Source organism: Zonotrichia albicollis, chromosome 2 (genome assembly GCF_047830755.1).
Source record: "Zonotrichia albicollis isolate bZonAlb1 chromosome 2, bZonAlb1.hap1, whole genome shotgun sequence".
NCBI classification, from domain to species: domain Eukaryota; kingdom Metazoa; phylum Chordata; class Aves; order Passeriformes; family Passerellidae; genus Zonotrichia; species Zonotrichia albicollis.
In genome coordinates this window covers 110425315-110442688 of record NC_133820.1, presented here as the reverse complement: position 1 = coordinate 110442688, position 17374 = coordinate 110425315, and the positions used below count along the sequence as shown (strand labels likewise).

The window sequence follows — 17374 nt, the reverse complement described above, 5'->3', positions numbered from 1 at the left end:
GTAGACAAGGTTGCATAACTTGCTCCATTAAGTTATCCCTTGGAATCATCATCCAGGGAGATTTTCCCTGCATCTGTGAAAATGTGCCTACCTTTTTCACAATATTTTTGCAGCAGCATTGTTAGGCATGAGCAGCTGGTATGGAGGGTGAATTAGCAGCAGCAAGGTAACTGGCCAGGGGAATTTGCTTCAATGGATTTTGATCTCCTGGACACTTTGAAGATCTGCTTCAGCCCTGTTTGTCAAACATCACCTTTAAAGGGTGCTAAACAACTGTTCAGGCTATGGATCACATGAAGAAATACTTTCTGGTGTCCGTACTGGGCCATATGCTCTTTATTCTCCCCCTCAACTTCTCCATCACTTCTCATCTGTTTCACATGAGCTATCTTCAAGGCCCGCAGGCTACTTTTCACAGAATCTTCAGGCCTGATGCAGTAAGAATGACGAATAGAACACAGCTGGGATCAATTTTCCAGTTTGGATAAAATGCGTTCTGCACACAAATCCAATGAGAAGGTGTTGCCCCGATGCCCAGAAAAACTTTCACTACTACTAGTGTTCCATGCCAACCACAACTTAGTCTGAAAGAAAAGCTTTTTCTCTGAGAGCATCTGAGAGGTTTGCATGAAGCACTGATATCTGACATACGCAATTGAATTGAATATTAAAGGAAAAAGAAAATGGCAAGAAGTTTTTAATTTTACTGGTTTCAATTTTAAATTCCGTGCACTTTTTCAAAACTTGTCAGCTCAAATGCCCATCAACATCTTTTCGTCATCTGTAAGTCAATCTTCATATAAAATATGCTTCAAATCAAAAGAATTTCAAATTTGCAGTCCAAGTTTCTATGCCTAGATTTATGATTTCCTACATGTATTAGATGAAAGGAAGGCATTTTTTACTGTGGGAGTGCTGGAGCACTGGAACAGGTTGCCCAGAGAAGTTGTGGGTGTCCCATCCGTGAAAGTATTCCAGGTCAGCTTGGACGGGGCTTGGAGCAGCAACAAAGGAGAATCTTGATGGTAGAGAAACAAAGTTGGACTATAGAAGAAACTGGGATTGAAGTATAGGAGCAAGTTTTCTCTCAGCTCTTGGGGTAAATTCAAAGTTGTACAAAATGACATTTATCTGTGATTTTCACTACTGTAACAGAAAGGTTCATGAAAACTGTACAGAAGATAGCAAATTTTAAAAGAGATAAGAATTACAGCATAAAATCCATGGGACAAGTTAGAGCATTAGACACTCTCTAAGAGAAAATCTCTGTATTTCTGCACTTCATCATGGTAAGATTTCATGAAGGGAGCAAAATATCATTGGGGACACGATTTACTGGAGTTCAGCCTGGCCATTAGTAGGAATTGGGTTTGAACATCATGTAGATATACCACACACACTTTCCCTTCACTGAAAAAATGCTGTTTACAATGAATAAGCAATTGAGGATCAAAATTGATTGAAAGCATCTTAACCATGTCAAGTATTTCATTGTAGATGATCTGTGATCCAAATACTTCTTCCACCTTAGAGAGGGACAAAAAATTCTTCCATATCATGATGGTTTAAAATTGTATCAACCAATGTTTTCTGCTGAAAAGATATCATCTATTTTTTTCCTATTTTTCGAAGAAAATATTCCTAGACATACAACAGGTGTGAACTAAGTAATTTTAAAGAAACAAATGAAATGAAAATATTCTGTAAATGGAATTAAATGAAAAGCTGTGTTTTAAATAGGAGGTAAATATTAAACAGAATTTTTGTACCAGGTATTTGAATTATTGCACCAGCACTTTTGCCCATAAAGAGAGGTATTTAGCATTTCAGTCTTTTCCAAGGTGTTCATGATCTGCTATGCTGATCTCTGTGTGTGCCTAGATGTGTGTGGAAGGGGGGACATGTGAAGGGGAGTGTGTATGTTTGCTTAACCCTTGTTGTGGCAGATTCATGCCTCAGCTCAACATTTTGTTTTAGAAACATCACACAGAGTGGATATGAAGTTTAATATCAACGAGAGATCAATTCCCAAATCATCCATTTGACTCGACCTTGTAAATCATGTGCTTTGTTGCATATTTTATCAAATACACATTCAAGCCAGATGGAGGAAGGGGAATGTGGGAATCGCTCCAATGTCTTGCAACTTTTATGCAAGTAGATTTTCAAGAAAATAATCATTTCTCTTTTAAATATGTCTGGAACAGGCACGACGGTGGTGTCAACCTGTTGGAGTTTTTGTTGCTGGGAGAAGTTGTACAAAAGGATTGGTTTTTCCATTGATCTGTTACTGAATCAAGCGCAGGAATACATTGGAAATTACACTGGGAGTTCCTTTTTCCAGCAGACTACTTCTAGAACGAGCTTGTACACTGAAGCGGACTCTTTGGCTCTCTTTTTGTTTCTTTCCTATTTGCTTGGCTTCTTTGCCACTATCTAGACAAATCTGGAACTTTTTTACCAACTAAAATTGTTTCAATAGTCTGATCATAATAATACATTTTTAGAAGGAATTTTAAAATCTTTCTTCGAGTTCAGAAAGTCAAGGACTTAGGTCTTTTTCTTCCCTTATCAATATTGCAACGAAATTGATAAATAAAGACCAACTCTATTTTTGTTTTTAACCCAAGTAGATAACTCCCATACATTAATCCATTTTGTGGACCATTATTTGCCATTCTGATGTAAGTTGTCACTTCTTAACAATATACATTCTGTGAATATGTTGACAAGACTTTGCATGAAGATCCTAACTAGTCTTAGATACACATAGGGAGAAATTTGCTCAGCCAGTGTCAGTCTTAAGCATGCATATCAGAAGATCTTTCTATAGCTGGGAATTTTCCCATTAAAGGGATTCAGTTAGGGAAGAGACACTTGCCCCAGAGTTTTACATTCTTCTTGAACACTGCTTAAGGAACTTAGATCCCATGTCCATTTGGATCTCTGTCTGCACAGAACTTTGTCTTGCCAGTGCTTGAAATGCATTTCTAAGAGAATTCACTAGCACAGAATGAATGAGAGTGGAAGAGCTCGGTGGGGCTCACCAGGCCCAACCCCCCTGCTTAAACCAGGATACCTAGAGCCTCTTGCCCGGGATTCTATCTGGGTGTATTCTGAATGTCTTCAAAGATCCAGGCTCCAGAATCTTTCTGGGCAGTCTGTGCCGTGGTTCAGTCACCCTCACAGTAAAAAAATCATTTGGTGATGTTCAAAGGCAATCTCCTGTATTTCAGTGTGTGCCCCCTACCTCTTGTCTTTTCACTCAGCATCACTGAAAAGACACTGGTTCCCTCCCCTTTGCCCTACTGCTTCCGGTATGTATGTGTGCTGCCATGTAGAGAAATGTAAAAAACCTCCCTGAAGGCCACGCAGACAATATTCCCTTCATCTACCAGTCAAGTTGATTCATCAGAGGTGTTGAAAAAGTTGTTCAGCATGAAATTCCCCAGGAAAATCCATGCCAAGTACATTGCTTTGTCCTCCTTCATATGCCAGGCAAGGCTTTCAGGAATAGCTGCCCCATCAACTTCGTGGGGATAAAAAAGAGGCTGGCTGATTTGTACTTTTCCGAGTCCTCCTAATTGCCATTTTTGAAGAGGGCAGTCTTTTTCTTTCATGCAGTCTTAGCTACGGAAAACTCCATACTTTTGTCTTTAGCGTTTCTTGTCCTCTCCAACTTCGCAAAAAGTTTTTCCACTATGTCTGGCAAGGAGAATCTGGGTCAGGGCTGAAAACATCTCCCATCGTGTTGTACATGTTGCAGAGAAGTCTGCAGAGTGTTTTGCAGGAAGAAAAAGAAAGTTGTCCAAAACACCTTCCAACCGAATGTTCATGTGTTTGGAAAAGGTAGGAGAGTAGTAAGGTACTGTTTTCTATCAGTTTGCAAGCTGCACACACTATCCCAGTGTTGTTCAGCTTCATTCTTCACCTTTCGGAAGCAGCCGCTCTCTCCGGCTCCCGGAGGCGAAAAAGCGGCTTCTTCGGGCAAAGGCGATTGTACCGGTCACAGTGCACTCCAGTTCTGCGGCTTCTGCCGAAATGTGTCCGGGATGGGGGCATAGCTCCGGGGAGCTGCGTACCTTCGTCTTTCGGGACTTTTGTGGTCGACATCATTGCAGAAAGGTTTTTCACTATGTTAGGCAAGGAGAAACTGTTTCTGCACAGAAAACATCTCCCATCGTGTTTTACATGTTTCAGAAAGGTTTGCAGAGTGTTTTGCAAGAAGAAAAACAAAGTTGTCCAAAACACCTTCCAATCGAATGTTCATGTGTTTGGAAAAGGTAGGAGAGTGGTAAGGTACTGTTTTCTATCAGTTTGCAAGCTGCGCACACAATCCCAGTGTTGCGCAGCTTCATTCTCACCTTTCCGAAACAGCCGCACTCTCCAGCTGCCGGAGGCGAAGAAACGGCTTCTTCGAGCAAAGGCGATTGTGCCGGTCACAGTGCACTCCAGTGCGGCGGCTTCTGCCGAAATGTGCCCGGGACCGGTGCTTAGCTCCGGGGAGCTCCGTATCCTTCGTCTTTCGGGACTTTTGTGGTCTACATCATTGCAGAAAGGTTTTCCACTATGTTACGCAAGGAGAAACTGTGCCAGCACAGAAAACATCTCCCATGGTGTTTTACATGTTGCAGAGAGCTCTGCAGAAGTTTATGCACGAAGAAAAAGAAAGTTGTTGAAAACACCTTCCAACCGAATGTTCATGTGTTTGGAAAAGGTAGGAGAGTGGTAAGGTACTGTTTTCTATCAGTTTGCAAGCTGCGCACACTATCCCAGTGTTGTTCAGCTTCATTCTCACCTTTCCGAAGCTACTGGTCTCTCCGGCTCCCGGAGGCGAAAAAGCGGCTTCTTCGGGCAAAGGCGATTGTACCGGTCCCAGTGCACTCCAGTTCTGCGGCTTCTGCCGAAATGTGTCCGGGATGGGGGCATAGCTCCGGGGAGCTGCGTACCTTCGTCTTTCGGGACTTTTGTGGTCGACATCATTGCAGAAAGGTTTTTCACTATGTTAGGCAAGGAGAAACTGTTTCTGCACAGAAAACATCTCCCATCGTGTTTTACATGTTGCAGAGAGCTCTGCAGAGTGTTTTGCAAGAAGAAAAAGAAAGCTGTCCAAAACACCTTCCAACCAAATATTCATGTGTTTGGAAAAGGTAGGAAAGTGGTAAGGTACTGTTTTGGATCAGTTTGCAAGCTGCGCACACTATCCCAGTGTTGTGCAGCTTCATTCTTCACCTTTCAGAAGCAGCCGCTCTCTCCGGCTCCCGGAGGCGAAGAAGCGGCTTCTTCGGGCAAAGGCGATTGTACCTGTCACAGTGCACTTCAGGGTTGCGGCTTCTACCAAAATGTGCCGGGGACCGGCACTTAGCTCCGCGGAAATCCGTATTTCGTCTTTAGCGCCTTTTGTGGTCTACATCATTGCAAAAAGTATTTACACTATGTCTGGCATGGAGAAACTGTGCCAGCACAGAAAACATCTCCCATGGTGTTTTACATGTTGCAGAGAGCTCTGCAGAGTGTTTTGAAGAAGAAAAACAAAGTTTTTCAAAACACCTTCCAATCGAATGTTCATGTGTTTGGAAAAGGTAGGAGAGTGGTAAGGTACTGTTTTCTATCAGTTTGCAAGCTGCGCACACAATCCCAGTGTTGCGCAGCTTCATTCTCACCTTTCCGAAGCTACTGCTCTCTCCGGCTTCTGGAGGCGAAGACGCGGCTTCTTCGAGCAAAGGTGATTGTTCTCGTCACAGTGCCCTAAAGTGCGGCGGCTTCTGCCGAAATGTGCCCGGGACCGGCGCTTAGCTCCGGGGAGCTCCGTACCTTCGTCTTTAGCGTCTTTTGTGGTCTACATCATTGCAAAAATCTTTTCCACGATGTCTGGCAAGGAAAAACTGTGCCATCATTCTTCACCTTTCGGAAGCAGCCGCTCTCTCCAGCTCCCGGAGGCGAAAAAGCGGCTTCTTGGCGCAAAGGCGATAGTGCCGGTCACAGTGCACTGCAGACGGCGGCTTCTACTGAAATGTGCCCCGTATCTGCTCATAGCTCCGGGGGTCTCTGTACCTTCCAATTCCGTTTTTGGTCTTGGCAATGCAAATGGTTTACTTGCAGCAGTAGGACGGGACAGTGAACTGGACTTTTTGCTTTTAGAGAGAAGCTAATGAAAAAGTTTCACCAGGATCAGAGCAGGTGGTAAAACAAGAAAATTGTCATGAAAAGAAGCCAGCCTTGTCCCCTTAGATTTGCTAGCTGTGTTTGAACAAAATGAAATGTGTCAACTCGGTGTTCCTGGGTATCACATCAGTAACAGGTACTTCAGTTGCTGAATTTCTCTCGTCAAGTTAAGAAGAGAATCCAAGGAATTGTGATTTCATGCTCACAATTCACCCTATGGTGCCGAAAGGTGAAAAAGGGGTGGAAGGTGCACGGGTCAATTAACTTGAATGGCCTATGTAAATCAGCGGCCACTGATTTCCTGAAGGCTTCAACAGGTCAGTTGCCTATGTTTTTCTTGGAATTGTTTTAACCTTCGGTCATGTTTTTCTTGGGATTCTTTTACCCCTTTCCCTATTAGTTCAGCCTTTGGTCTCCAGCCTTTGCTGACATTTCAAGTATCTCGGTAGCCTGGAAATGTGTTGTCATAATTGCTCACATCATTATTCCCTTCAAAGGGTTGTTTGCCTCAAGTCTCAGTTTTGCTGGTTTTCTTCTAGTTGATTGTCAGAGGGCAGCAGGTGTTGTGTAGCAGCAAGTACACAAACCCATAGCTTGCTTTTCTTTTGATTTGGCCTGTGTAGCTAATGGAATGACTGAACATCTGTGAGAGGCTTTTCTCTCCCCATTAGGTTTCACTGGAAGGGCAGATGCAAATCGTCTACCTGAAGTCTTGGCACAGAAGAAAGTAGTGGTTTGCTGCTGCATCTAGCTAGAAGCTTACAAAAGGAAGGCCTTGGGCTGAGGCCCATTACATTGGCTAAGTAGAAAAGGACTGTGGGAAGGTGAGGCAGCTGAATTAGAGGTAGATCAACAAGTTCTAGAACGGTCATGTGTTCAAAGCCTGGTGTATGGTGGTTGGTTGAATGGTATTTGTTATGGCTTAAAGCTATGGAACTGATAAAGGCAAAGTTGCAAGAAAGCAGCTCTCCTTTGCATCTTGCTGGGGACTCTGCTTCACCATGGACCCTCAACTCCAAGTTTGCCAAGGAGATGATCAGAGCTGCTGTGTGCATCTGAATGGAATGGCAGAGAGTGAAGCACTGGGCATTTCTGGCTTTAGTACAATGCTGCTGCATTGGTGCCAGTTTAGTTGGTTTTCCATCAGTGGCCTTTCTGTCTAGAAGTACACTGCCCAGAGTCTTTCTAGCATGTGATGCCATTTCCTTCCTGTTGTTTTCATACCTTCCTTCAGTTGAAAGGATGATACAAACTTTACATTTTGAAGATCCCTGTTTGGAAACACTATGCAAGAGGAGTCATCGCTCCCTTTTCTTCTGCCTCCTTTGTCATTTTCAGAGACTCATTTCAAATTTCTGCTAATGTCAAGAGGAATACTGAGATTACCTAGCAGGGTTGGCACTCTCAGCTGCTTTCTTCTTTCATACTGCTTCATACTGGATGTGACTTAAAGGCCTCGTTTTGTCATCTGCATTCTGCTGTGATCCAAAGCTAAATATTCCAGGCGTGTGAACACAAAAAGAACTCCTAGGCTTTTGCAAGAACTAGCCCAGGAGGATTTGTGTTCAATTTGATCTCTACAGTGTTTCAGAAAAAAGGAGATTGTACTGTCTTCTTGTGTACTCTCTTCTTGTGCTCTCATGCCTTGCATGTCCTAGTTAATCTACCGGCGTGACTCATTTGGCATCATCTCATGGTACAAATTCTGCATAGTTTCGTGTCCATACAAATGCCAGTTGCCAAGGAGCCTATCTGACCATTCAAGGGGCAAAGAATTGTAAGGCTGGCAAGTTCAGTTGCTGAAACTGTAAGTCATGCCATATCAAAGTGACAGAGGAAATCCATTGATCTAGGACTTTCAGCTGGACACCTCTGAGAATAGCAGCTTGTCAGCAATGACACAGCCATCTTCCTAGCTGTATTCCAGAAAGAGGAAAGGGACACCTTCAATGATTAATATGTATGGCATGAGAAAAACGCAAGAAATGCACCGGAAATTACTTTAGTCAGATAAAGTGCGTTTCTCTAGTGAGAATTTTGCACGTGCTCTTTCTTGTCTGTGCCTCTACTTTTCACAGAAGACAGGGGAGCATTTCATTATTATTGTTCTTTTGCTTCCTTTTGTTGGCCTCCCTCTTTCCACCTGCACTTCACAAATTTGCCTTTCTTTATTGGCTTCCCTTACATTACTTCGAGAATTTTACATTAGGTCAACTAACAAAACGGTCAAAGTTCTCAGACAGTGGAGAGAAGTAGAAGCTACAGAAAAAAGAATAAAACAAATCCAGAAAAATAGACAAATTTTAACAGTCTTCTGTGAGAACATTAGGACAAAAGATTTCTTTGAACTGAGTAAAGCAGGGGACATTTGACGCAGTCAAATCAGGCCGACATTGCACGGGAGCCAGCATAGGTCTGGGAACAATCCTGCGTATCGTGGATTTTCAGGAGCCAGCGGCCCCTACAAGCTACAGGACCCCAAACACAAACTACGGCCCTTTTCCCTGGAAGTAAAACTGACCTGCCCATCTTCTGGCTGGCAGATTGCAGGAGCCACTTGGTATTTTCAAACCAGCCCGACTCGGCCCTGGTGCCACCTTTCATCTGGGAACCATCATGCGTATTGTGGATTTTCAGGAGCCAGCCGGCCACTCCCAGCCACAGGCCCCCGAACACAAACCACGGCCCATTTTCCTCCCAAACAAAACTCACCAACCCCACTTCTGGCTGGCAGATTGCAGGAGCCACTTGGCTCTATCAAACCAGCCCAATTCCGCAATGGTGCCACCTTTCATCTGGGAACCATCGTGCGTATCATGGATTTTCAGGAGCCAGCCGGCCACTCCCAGCCACAGGCCCCCAAACACAAACCACGGCCCTTTTCCATGGCAAACAAAACTCACCCACCCCGCTTCTGGCTGGCAGATTGCAGGAGGCAGTTGCCTCTATCAAACCAGCCCGACTCCGCAATGGTGCCACCTTTCATCTGGGAACCATCCTGCGTATCATGGATTTTCAGGAGCCAGTCGGCCACTCCCACCCACAGGCCCTCAAACACATACCACGGCCCTATTCCCTGGAAAAGAAACTCTGCCACCCCGCTTTTGGATTTTAGCTTGCAGGAGCCACTTTGTAATATCATGCCAGTCTGACTTGGCATGGTGCCACCTTTCATCTGGGAACCATCCTGCGTATCGTGGATTTTCAGGAGCCAGCCGGCCACTCCCAGCCACAGGCCCCCGAAGAAAAACTACGTCCCTTTTCCCTGGAAGTAAAACTGACCTGCTTATCTTCTGGCTGGCAGATTGCAGGAGCCACTTGGTACTATCAAACCAGCCCAACTTGGCAATGGTGCCACCTTTTATCTTGGAACCATCCTGCGTATCGTGGATTTTCAGGAGCCAGCCGGCCACTCCCAACCACAGGCCCCCGAACACAAACCACCGCCCTTTTCCCTGGCAAACAAAACTAACCTGCCCATCTTCTGGCTGGCAGATTGCAGGAGCCACTTGCCTCTCTCAAACCAGCCTGACTTGGCACTGGTGCCACCTTTCATCTGGTAACCATCCTGCGTATCGTGGATTTTCAGGAGCCAGCCGGCCACTCCCAGCCACAGGCCCCCGAACACAAATCACGGCCCTTTTCCGTGGCAAACAAAACTCACCCACCCCGCTTCTGGCTGGCAGATTGCAGGAGCCACTTGGCTCTATCAAATCAGCCCGACTCCGCAATGGTGCCACCTTTCATCTGGGAACCATCATGCGTATCATGGATTTTCAGGAGCCAGCCGGCCACTCCCAGCCACAGGCCCCCGAAGAAAAACTACGTCCCTTTTCCCTGGAAGTAAATCTGACCTGCTTATCTTCTGGCTGGCAGATTGCAGGAGCCACTTGGTACTATCAAACCAGCCCAACTTGGCAATGGTGCCACCTTTCATCTTGGAACCATCCTGCGTATCGTGGATTTTCAGGAGCCAGCCGGCCACTCCCAACCACAGGCCCCCGAAAACAAACCACGGCCCTTTTCCCTGGCAAACAAAACTGACCTGCCCATCGTCTGGCTGGTAGATTGCAGGAGCCACTTGCCTCTATCAAACCAGCCCGACTTGGCACTGGTGCCACCTTTCATCTGGTAACCATCCTGCGTATCGTGGATTTTCAGGAGCCAGCCAGCCACTCCCAGCCACAGGACCCCAAACACAATCCACGGCCCTTTTCCCTGGAAGTAAAACTGACCTGCCCATCTTCTGGCTGGCAGATTTCAGGAGCCACTTGCCTATATCAAACCAGCCCGATTCGGCACTGGTGCCCCCTTGGGTCTGGGAACCATCCTGCGCGGCGTAGATTTTCAGGAGCCAGCCAGCCACTCCCAGCCACAGGCCCCCAAACACAATCCACGGCCCTTTTCCCTGGAAACAATATTCATCTGCCACGCTTCTGGCTGGCAGATTGCAGGAGTCACGTGGTACGAACAAACCAGCATGACGTGGCACTGGTGCCACCTTGTGTCTGGATACCATCCTGCGTATCGTGGATTTTCAGGAGCCAGCCAGCCAATCCCAGCCACAGGCCCCCGAACACAAACCACCGCCCTTTTCCCTGGAAAACAAAACTAACCTGCCCATCTTCTGGCTGGCAGATTGCAGGAGCCACTTGCCTCTATCAAACCAGCCTGACTTGGCACTGGTGCCACCTTGGGTCTGGTAACCATCCTGCGTATCGTGGATTTTCAGGAGCCAGCCGGCCACTCCCAGCCACAGGCCCCCGAACACAAATCACGGCCCTTTTCCGTGGCAAACAAAACTCACCCACCCCGCTTCTGGCTGGCAGATTGCAGGAGCCACTTGGCTCTATCAAATCAGCCCGACTCCGCAATGGTGCCACCTTTCATCTGGGAACCATCATGCGTATCATGGATTTTCAGGAGCCAGCCGGCCACTCCCAGCCACAGGCCCCCGAAGAAAAACTACGTCCCTTTTCCCTGGAAGTAAATCTGACCTGCTTATCTCCTGGTTGGCAGATTGCAGGAGCCACTTGGTACTATCAAACCAGCCCAACTTGGCAATGGTGCCACCTTTCATCTTGGAACCATCCTGCGTATCGTGGATTTTAAGGAGCCAGCCGGCCACTCCCAGCCACAGGCCCCCAAACACAAATCACGGCCCTTTTCCGTGGCAAACAAAACTCACCCACCCCGCTTCTGGCTGGCAGATTGCAGGAGTCACGTGGTACGAACAAACCAGCATGACGTGGCACTGGTGCCACCTTGTGTCTGGATACCATCCTGCGTATCGTGGATTTTCAGGAGCCAGCTGGCCACTCCCAGCCACAGGCCCCCAAACACAAATCACGGCCCTTTTCCGTGGCAAACAAAACTCACCCACCCTGCTTCTGGCTGGCAGATTGCAGGAGCCACTTGCCTCTATCAAACCAGCATGACGTGGCACTGGTGCCACCTTGTGTCTGGAAACCATCCTGCGTATCGTGGATTTTCAGGAGCCAGCCAGCCACTTCCAACCACCGACCCTCAAATACATACACCGTCCCTATTCCCTGGAACACAAAACTCACCCGCCCCGCTTCTGGCTGGCAGATTGCAGGAGCTACTTGGCTCTATCAAACCAGCCCGACTCCGCAATGGTGCCACCTTTCATCTGGGAACCATCCTGCGTATCGTGGATTTTCAGGAGCCAGCTGGCCACTCCCAGTCACAGGCCCCCAAACACAAACCACGGCCCTTGACACTGGCACAAAAATCTCACCTCCGCTACTTGTGGATGGCTGGTTGAAGGATCCAGTTGGTACTAACAAGACAGCCCGACTTGACACCGGTGCCACCTTTGCTCTGGAAGCCATCATGCGTATCGTGGAATTCCAGGGCCTTTTTCCCGGGAAACAAATTTTAGCTGCCCCGCTTCTGGATGGAAAATTGAAGAAGCCACTTGGTACTATCAAACCAGCCAGACTTGGCAGTGGTGCCACATTGGGTCTGGGAACCATCATGTGCGGCGTGGATTTTCAGGAGCCAGCCAGCCACTCCCAGCCACAGGCCCCCAAACACAATCCACGGCCCTTTTCCCTGGAAACAATATTCATCTGCCACGCTTCTGGCTGGCAGATTGCAGGAGTCACGTGGTACGAACAAACCAGCATGACGTGGCACTGGTGCCACCTTGTGTCTGGAAACCATCCTGCGTATCATGGATTTTCAGGAGCCAGCCAGGCAATCCCAGCCACAGGCCCCCGAACACAAACCACCGCCCTTTTCCCTGGCAAACAAAACTAACCTGCCCATCTTCTGGCTGGCAGATTGCAGGAGCCACTTGCCTCTCTCAAACCAGCCCGACTTGGCACTGGTGCCACCTTTCATCTGGTAACCATCCTGCGTATCGTGGATTTTCAGGAGCCAGCCGGCCACTCCCAGCCACAGGCCCCCGAACACAAATCACGGCCCTTTTCCGTGGCAAACAAAACTCACCCACCCCGCTTCTGGCTGGCAGATTGCAGGAGCCACTTGGCTCTATCAAATCAGCCCGACTCCGCAATGGTGCCACCTTTCATCTGGGAACCATCATGCGTATCATGGATTTTCAGGAGCCAGCCGGCCACTCCCAGCCACAGGCCCCCGAAGAAAAACTACGTCCCTTTTCCCTGGAAGTAAATCTGACCTGCTTATCTTCTGGCTGGCAGATTGCAGGAGCCACTTGGTACTATCAAACCAGCCCAACTTGGCAATGGTGCCACCTTTCATCTTGGAACCATCCTGCGTATCGTGGATTTTCAGGAGCCAGCCGGCCACTCCCAACCACAGGCCCCCGAAAACAAACCACGGCCCTTTTCCCTGGCAAACAAAACTGACCTGCCCATCTTCTGGCTGGTAGATTGCAGGAGCCACTTGCCTCTCTCAAACCAGCCCGACTTGGCACTGGTGCCACCTTTCATCTGGTAACCATCCTGCGTATCGTGGATTTTCAGGAGCCAGCCAGCCACTCCCAGCCACAGGCCCCCAAACACAATCCACGGCCCTTTTCCCTGGAAGTAAAACTGACCTGCCCATCTTCTGGCTGGCAGATTGCAGGAGCCACTTGGCTCTATCACACCAGCCCGACTTGGCACTGGTGCCACCTTTCATCTGGGATCCATCCTGCGTATCGTGGATTTTCAGGAGCCAGCTGGCCACTCCCAGCCACAGGCCCCCAAACACAAATCACGGCCCTTTTCCGTGGCAAACAAAACTCACCCACCCCGCTTCTGGCTGGCAGATTGCAGGAGTCACGTGGTACGAACAAACCAGCATGACGTGGCACTGGTGCCACCTTGTGTCTGGATACCATCCTGCGTATCGTGGATTTTCAGGAGCCAGCCAGCCAATCCCAGCCACAGGCCCCCGAACACAAACCACCGCCCTTTTCCCTGGCAAACAAAACTAACCTGCCCATCTTCTGGCTGGCAGATTGTAGGAGCCACTTGCCTCTATCAAACCAGCCTGACTTGGCACTGGTGCCACCTTGGGTCTGGTAACCATCCTGCGTATCGTGGATTTTCAGGAGCCAGCCGGCCACTCCCAGCCACAGGCCCCCGAACACAAATCACGGCCCTTTTCCGTGGCAAACAAAACTCACCCACCCTGCTTCTGGCTGGCAGATTGCAGGAGCCACTTGCCTCTATCAAACCAGCATGACGTGGCACTGGTGCCACCTTTTGTCTGGAAACCATCCTGCGTATCATGGATTTTCAGGAGCCAGCCAGGCAATCCCAGCCACAGGCCCCCGAACACAAACCACCGCCCTTTTCCCTGGCAAACAAAACTAACCTGCCCATCTTCTGGCTGGCAGATTGCAGGAGCCACTTGCCTCTCTCAAACCAGCCCGACTTGGCACTGGTGCCACCTTTCATCTGGTAACCATCCTGCGTATCGTGGATTTTCAGGAGCCAGCCGGCCACTCCCAGCCACAGGCCCCCGAACACAAATCACGGCCCTTTTCCGTGGCAAACAAAACTCACCCACCCCGCTTCTGGCTGGCAGATTGCAGGAGCCACTTGGCTCTATCAAATCAGCCCGACTCCGCAATGGTGCCACCTTTCATCTGGGAACCATCATGCGTATCATGGATTTTCAGGAGCCAGCCGGCCACTCCCAGCCACAGGCCCCCGAAGAAAAACTACGTCCCTTTTCCCTGGAAGTAAATCTGACCTGCTTATCTTCTGGCTGGCAGATTGCAGGAGCCACTTGGTACTATCAAACCAGCCCAACTTGGCAATGGTGCCACCTTTCATCTTGGAACCATCCTGCGTATCGTGGATTTTCAGGAGCCAGCCGGCCACTCCCAACCACAGGCCCCCGAAAACAAACCACGGCCCTTTTCCCTGGCAAACAAAACTGACCTGCCCATCTTCTGGCTGGTAGATTGCAGGAGCCACTTGCCTCTATCAAACCAGCCCGACTTGGCACTGGTGCCACCTTTCATCTGGTAACCATCCTGCGTATCGTGGATTTTCAGGAGCCAGCCAGCCACTCCCAGCCACAGGCCCCCAAACACAATCCACGGCCCTTTTCCCTGGAAGTAAAACTGACCTGCCCATCTTCTGGCTGGCAGATTGCAGGAGCCACTTGGCTCTATCACACCAGCCCGACTTGGCACTGGTGCCACCTTTCATCTGGGATCCATCCTGCGTATCGTGGATTTTCAGGAGCCAGCTGGCCACTCCCAGCCACAGGCCCCCAAACACAAATCACGGCCCTTTTCCGTGGCAAACAAAACTCACCCACCCCGCTTCTGGCTGGCAGATTGCAGGAGTCACGTGGTACGAACAAACCAGCATGACGTGGCACTGGTGCCACCTTGTGTCTGGATACCATCCTGCGTATCGTGGATTTTCAGGAGCCAGCCAGCCAATCCCAGCCACAGGCCCCCGAACACAAACCACCGCCCTTTTCCCTGGCAAACAAAACTAACCTGCCCATCTTCTGGCTGGCAGATTGTAGGAGCCACTTGCCTCTATCAAACCAGCCTGACTTGGCACTGGTGCCACCTTGGGTCTGGTAACCATCCTGCGTATCGTGGATTTTCAGGAGCCAGCCGGCCACTCCCAGCCACAGGCCCCCGAACACAAATCACGGCCCTTTTCCGTGGCAAACAAAACTCACCCACCCTGCTTCTGGCTGGCAGATTGCAGGAGCCACTTGCCTCTATCAAACCAGCATGACGTGGCACTGGTGCCACCTTGTGTCTGGAAACCATCCTGCGTATCGTGGATTTTCAGGAGCCAGCCAGCCACTTCCAACCACCGACCCTCAAATACATACACCGTCCCTATTCCCTGGAACACAAAACTCACCCGCCCCGCTTCTGGCTGGCAGATTGCAGGAGCTACTTGGCTCTATCAAACCAGCCCGACTCCGCAATGGTGCCACCTTTCATCTGGGAACCATCCTGCGTATCGTGGATTTTCAGGAGCCAGCTGGCCACTCCCAGTCACAGGCCCCCAAACACAAACCACGGCCCTTGACACTGGCACAAAAATCTCACCTCCGCTACTTGTGGATGGCTGGTTGAAGGATCCAGTTGGTACTAACAAGACAGCCCGACTTGACACCGGTGCCACCTTTGCTCTGGAAGCCATCATGCGTATCGTGGAATTCCAGGGCCTTTTTCCCGGGAAACAAATTTTAGCTGCCCCGCTTCTGGATGGAAAATTGAAGAAGCCACTTGGTACTATCAAACCAGCCAGACTTGGCAGTGGTGCCACATTGGGTCTGGGAACCATCATGTGCGGCGTGGATTTTCAGGAGCCAGCCAGCCACTCCCAGCCACAGGCCCCCAAACACAATCCACGGCCCTTTTCCCTGGAAACAATATTCATCTGCCACGCTTCTGGCTGGCAGATTGCAGGAGTCACGTGGTACGAACAAACCAGCATGACGTGGCACTGGTGCCACCTTGTGTCTGGAAACCATCCTGCGTATCATGGATTTTCAGGAGCCAGCCAGGCAATCCCAGCCACAGGCCCCCGAACACAAACCACCGCCCTTTTCCCTGGCAAACAAAACTAACCTGCCCATCTTCTGGCTGGCAGATTGCAGGAGCCACTTGCCTCTATCAAACCAGCCCGACTTGGCACTGGTGCCACCTTTCATCTGGTAACCATCCTGCGTATCGTGGATTTTCAGGAGCCAGCCGGCCACTCCCAGCCACAGGCCCCCGAACACAAATCACGGCCCTTTTCCGTGGCAAACAAAACTCACCCACCCCGCTTCTGGCTGGCAGATTGCAGGAGCCACTTGGCTCTATCAAATCAGCCCGACTCCGCAATGGTGCCACCTTTCATCTGGGAACCATCATGCGTATCATGGATTTTCAGGAGCCAGCCGGCCACTCCCAGCCACAGGCCCCCGAAGAAAAACTACGTCCCTTTTCCCTGGAAGTAAATCTGACCTGCTTATCTTCTGGCTGGCAGATTGCAGGAGCCACTTGGTACTATCAAACCAGCCCAACTTGGCAATGGTGCCACCTTTCATCTTGGAACCATCCTGCGTATCGTGGATTTTCAGGAGCCAGCCGGCCACTCCCAACCACAGGCTCCCGAAAACAAACCACGGCCCTTTTCCCTGGCAAACAAAACTGACCTGCCCATCTTCTGGCTGGTAGATTGCAGGAGCCACTTGCCTCTATCAAACCAGCCCGACTTGGCACTGGTGCCACCTTTCATCTGGTAACCATCCTGCGTATCGTGGATTTTCAGGAGCCAGCCAGCCACTCCCAGCCACAGGCCCCCAAACACAAACTACGGCCCTTTTCCCTGGAAGTAAAACTGACTTGCCCATCTTCTGGCTGGCAGATTGCAGGAGCCACTTGGCTCTATCACACCAGCCCGACTTGGCACTGGTGCCACCTTTCATCTGGGATCCATCCTGCGTATCGTGGATTTTCAGGAGCCAGCTGGCCACTCCCAGCCACAGGCCCCCAAACACAAATCACGGCCCTTTTCCGTGGCAAACAAAACTCACCCACCCCGCTTCTGGCTGGCAGATTGCAGGAGTCACGTGGTACGAACAAACCAGCATGACGTGGCACTGGTGCCACCTTGTGTCTGGATACCATCCTGCGTATCGTGGATTTTCAGGAGCCAGCCAGCCAATCCCAGCCACAGGCCCCCGAACACAAACCACCGCCCTTTTCCCTGGCAAACAAAACTAACCTGCCCATCTT

General features: G+C 49.5%; 1 protein-coding gene across 1 annotated transcript in view; it reads right to left on the bottom strand.

Moving 5' to 3' along the window:
* Positions 1 to 12113, bottom strand: part of RWDD2B (RWD domain containing 2B) — a 70374-nt gene extending 58261 nt beyond the window's left edge. Inside the window, exon 1 of the mRNA XM_074536011.1 lies at positions 11927 to 12113. The gene's annotated coding sequence lies outside the window, so the exon portion shown is untranslated. The remainder of the gene's footprint in view (positions 1 to 11926) is intronic.
* Between the last annotated feature and the right edge of the window lie 5261 nt (positions 12114 to 17374).